Below are 5195 nucleotides of genomic sequence, written 5' to 3' on the forward strand. Positions count from 1 at the left end.
AGCCAAAGAGAACAAAGACTGTTCCTCAAACACCTCAAAAGAGGAGGAGAATTACTTTGAGAGATGAATCAGATTCTGAGGATCAGATTCCTTCTTCAGAACCTGTGGTAGATGAAGCTGAGAAGGCAACTTCTCAGAAGGATTCTGCAATTGGGGGTTCTAGGCTTCTCAAGAGGCTTAGACGTATGACAGTTCCTGCAACTCCCAAGGAATCCAAATCAACAAAGAAGTACAAGAAACAGAGGGCACAAAGGCCAGTTTCAGATGATGAGGAGGAAGCAGCTAAGGAAGGGGATCGGGAATCTCTGATCTCACAAGATAAGGAATTTGCTCCAGTCACTTCTTCTCCATCAACTCCATCTCAGGAAGCTGTATCTGACAAGGCTAATTCACCTTCTGTGTCTCTTGTTGATCCAGGAACAAGTGCTGAAATTGATATTCAGAACCTGGTTGTGCCTGAAATACTTTTCTTAGAAGCTCCAACATCAAATAATCCTTCCACAACACCTGTTACTGATGCTGTTCAAACTCCTGAGTTATCACCAACACCTTCTCTGCATCAAGATGCTGATGATTAGATTTTAGGTGAGCATCAGGATATGGCTGTTGATCAGAACTTAGTATCAGATCAGCAATTAGAGGATGCTGAAGCCTCAATTGCTACTCACACTGTTGTCTTATCAGAAGATACTGATTCTCTAAGTTCTGATGCTGCAAATGTTGGAGATACTGGTGAGGCTGCTACAACTGTAGATGCTGATGAAGCAGGTCCTTCAGGACATACTCCTCCACTGACTATTCCTAAGTCTGAACTGTTAAAGGAGTTTGTTATCAGGGATGCACCAGTACCTTGGAGTGAAACTCCTGCAGGTCAGGAGTGGACTAAGGAATGGAACTCAGTTTCATGTGTTCCAAATGCTTTACATCTTGCTGAGCACTTGACTAAAGCTGATGAAATGTTACATTCTGATGATTTTAAAACCCAGCTTAGAGTCACTGCATTGAGTACTAAACATCTACAAGGTCTTCATTCCAACACTCATGCAGAGCTACACAAGATTCAGGAGAACTTTATCAAACAGGAACAAGTTTGGAAAATTGATAAGAAAAAGTTCTTCCAACCTACCATTGACAGGGTTGCTTATATTGAGAAAACTCAAGAGAAGCAACAAGCTCAGATTGATCAAATTCTGACAAATCAAGCTTCTCAGCAATCGCAACTTACTGAAATCCAGACCTCAGTGGAACTACTTATCTCTCTTTTATTACCTGCTGATGCCAAAAAGGGGGAGAAGGTAATTAGTCCAAATGCAAAACCAACAAGACACTGCAAGGAAAGGATGATGGAAAAGATGACCAAGGAAACTCTGGAATGGGTAGAGGTCATAGTCAAGGTAGAAGGTTTACATCAAGACAAGCTAGTCACAGAACAAGTTCTGATACTGGGAAAAGAATAAGTTCTGCTGCTGGTAAAAGGATAAGTTCTGATGAACTTCTAGATCTTGATGAGGAAATGTCAAGACAGTTATTTCTTCAAGAAAATCCAGGGATGGACTTGGAAAGTTTAAAGGAAGAAGAAGCCAGACTTAAATCAGAGAAAGTCACATCTAAATCTGAAGCTTTTGGTAAAAAGTTACTTCCAAAACCTAAAGGCATTGTGATCAAAGAAAGGATACATACTGAAGAAATTTTGGCTAGATCACAACCACAGATAGATCCAAGATCCAAGGGTAAAGAAAAGGTTGGTGAACCTATCAAGCCTTATGTACCTCCTGAGGAAGAAGAAATTACAGATGGAAAAGATGATCTTGCTCTGACTTCAAGAAAAGTTCTTAAAACAACCTCTGACATGGCTCAAGTTGTTCAGAGTCAAGAAATTGTAAGTTCTGATATTCAGAAGAAGCAAGTAACCTCTGACAGTGCTTAAGTTAACTTGATATCAGAAAACAGATCTAAAACACTCCTACCAGGATTCACTAAAGCAAAATAGACTCAATCTGTGAAGACTACACCAAGTGGTTTTGAAGCAAGAGTAGTTACTGGAAAGGAAGCTAGAGATAAAACTGGATTGGGAAGTGCTGATGAAAGAAGAGTACACAACACTACCGATGATCCAACTTCCTTGAGTGAACCAGGTATTGGAGCAACTCCTGAGAGATTGAATCAACTGGAATCTGTACAGATGGTTTACCATACCTACTTGAAAGAATACATCATGTTGTATTTCATGACAGATGGTAGGGTTTATCATATAAGACAAAATGACATTCCTTTGAAGTATTTTGAAGAATTGGAGCATGTACTTTTCTTACTTCAAGTGGATGACAGAATAACAGAGACTGGTGTAAACTACTTAAAAGAACAGATTCAGAGACAGAAAAGGCTTTATTCTGTTAAGTCTGACAGCAGATATGTTCCAAAGTACAGAGATCACAATGGTGATATTGTTGATTTGAAGCCTAATACTGCACAGATCAGAACGTATCTTGGTATTAAGGGACTTGAATTCAATCTTGAATCTGACAAAGCTTATGTCATAAGACTAGATCAGGAGTTAAGGAAAGCAAAGATTAATGATCTCAGAGCTGCAATTTTTCAAACTGGTGAAGATACTGCAGAGCTTAAAGGTGTTAAAAGGAGAATGATTGATGAACTAAGATATGTTGAGAAATGTTTGTTGAAGAACTATCTCAGAACAACTCCTGACATCAGAGAGATCAGAAGATGATGAAGCCATGTCGAAGATCTACAACTGCTTAAATTCTGATATTTATACAGATTGAAGTTGTTATCAGAAGTTGAAATTGGTAAAACTTTAAGGACTGTAAGTTGTAGTTATCTAGTCTATTTCTCATGCATTTGTACTTAATGTTTTTGACATCATCAAATATCTGTTTAACTTGTATATTTTGTTAATTTACAAGTTGGGGGAGATTGTTAGATATATTTGATAATGTCATGGCTAATATGTTTTATGTTTAGCTTTCAGATCTTGTGTGAACAGGATAGATTAGTACTTAACTGTTGATCAGTACTTATAATGGAAGTCAGGACTTAAGGATATCAGTACTTATATTATCAGGAGATAATCATCAGAAGATAGATATCAGAACTTAAGTGTTGAAGGACAATCAGATAAGGACAGTAGCTGATTAAAGGAAAGAAGATCGAGATAAACATAAGAAGAGATATGCATGAAGAAGGAATTCCGTGAAGAATGGAATACTTGGAATAGAAGATATCTGATTGATATATTTTAGGAAGCAGAATTATATTCCATATCAATTAGTGATTATCTTGTAACTGTGTAGTATATAAACACAGACATAGGGTTTACACTAGAAGTGTTATCATTATCGAAGTTATTATTCTATATAACCCTAGCAGCTCTCGTGATATTTGTTCATCACTGAGAGGTAACAGTTCCATACTGTAACAGAGTTTATTGTTTCAATAAAGTTTGTTTTCTGTTATTTAAGTTCTTTAAGTTCGATTTGAGTGTACTATACACTATATTCACCCCCTCTACAGTGTGTGTGTGTGTGACCTAACAGATACTGATATTCATTAAAAGCCATCAGTTCAATTAGCTCATAAGCTTCATTACAGCTCTTAGCCTATAGGGCTCCACCTGATGCTACATCGAGCATGGGCCTGGACTGCGCTCCCAAACCGTTATAGAAGCAATTGATGATCATCCAATCAGGCATTCCATGATGAGGACACTTCCTAAGCATCTCCTTATACCGCTCCCAAGCTTCACCTAGCGATTCCCCTGATTGTTCCGCAAACTGAGTAAGAGCATTCTTGATTGCAGCTGTTTTTGCCATAAGGAAGAATTTAGTGAGAAACTTTTGAGCAAGATCTTACGAAGTAGCAATTGAACCAGCTTGTAGAGAGTGTAAACAGCTCTTAGCCTTGTCCCTTTGAGAGAATGGGAACAGTCTCAGTTTCACCGCATCCTCAGGCACACCATTGAACCTGAAGGTGTCGCAGATCTCTATAAAATCCCTGATGTGCATTTTTGGATCTTCCATTGGAGAACCCCCAAACTGAACTGAATTCTGTATCATTTGAATCGTGCTAGACTTGATTTCAAAGGTATTAGCAGCAATGGATGGTCTGACAATGCTAGACACAATGTCATTAATCATTGGTTGAGAATAATCCATCAAAGCTTTCGTATTTGCTGCTGGTTCTCCCATTGCAATAAAAACAAGAGTACCTGAAACACACGACTAAAGTAAACCTTGTAAGAAAATAATTTGTGTCAGTGAACTTTAACAGCCACTGATGACAAGCACATAAACTAAATTTAATATCGAGTGAAAAACTTGTTCGATGTAATTCTAACGCGAAAATACACGCAAGCATAGGCGATCACAAGTAGTATAAGATAATTACGAGTTAATTTTAGATTATGCACTTATGCAACAATATAAGGTTATCTTTCAATGCTATGACAAATAACAATTGAGTTTCATTTAACTAAGAGATTATACTAAATAACATTAACTAAGATAATTATGAGTGAATTACTTATATGAGAATAAATATGGGATTCTAACTTCATTAAATACTTCATTCAAAGTATATGTATTTAACCTTAGCGTGTGATGGTGATGACAACTAATCAGATAACACGAAATTAGTATATGCCAACTTTCATTGTACGTATACCCAACTATCAAACATCCACAATTAAGATAGAAGTTGAATAGACACCAATTATGCTAGTCCCTATATGTCTATAAAGATTGAAAACATAACTGTTGAAGGGCAAGTTATCTATAGTGATTACATAGGGTGAATAAGATGGTTAAATTACCCACAAATTATGCATGTCAAATCATACATAAACCTATGCTAGCATAGCAAGTTCTAAACCTCTGTATTCATTATCATTTCAATAGAAATTAACAAACAATGTTAGATGTTAGCTACGCATCAAAGACGGATAAGCACAACCAAACTAGGAAATCATAAATCACCACACACTAAAGATTATAAAACAATTAACTATTAAAATCCGTAGATAAATCCGTTAGAACCCCATGAAAAGGATTAGTTCATAATCGAACTCATCGTCACAATGGGTTCCAATGAAAACATGATAACAAACAATATAAGAGTACTAGGGTTTAAGACGAATAGAAAACAAGTATCAAAAGTATCAACTATATTGAAAAATACAA

At 36.7% G+C, this 5195-nt stretch overlaps 1 non-coding gene across 1 annotated transcript; it reads left to right on the plus strand.

The window, feature by feature from the left end:
• The first annotated feature begins 3708 nt into the window (after nucleotides 1–3708).
• LOC141715748 (small nucleolar RNA R71) lies at nucleotides 3709–3815 on the plus strand. The gene has a single exon (XR_012572499.1). It is a non-coding gene; the product is annotated as a small nucleolar RNA R71 (small nucleolar RNA).
• Nucleotides 3816–5195: the final 1380 nt, after the last annotated feature.

The sequence above is a fragment of the Apium graveolens genome, chromosome 3 (genome assembly GCF_009905375.1).
Source record: "Apium graveolens cultivar Ventura chromosome 3, ASM990537v1, whole genome shotgun sequence".
Lineage (NCBI taxonomy): Eukaryota > Viridiplantae > Streptophyta > Magnoliopsida > Apiales > Apiaceae > Apium > Apium graveolens.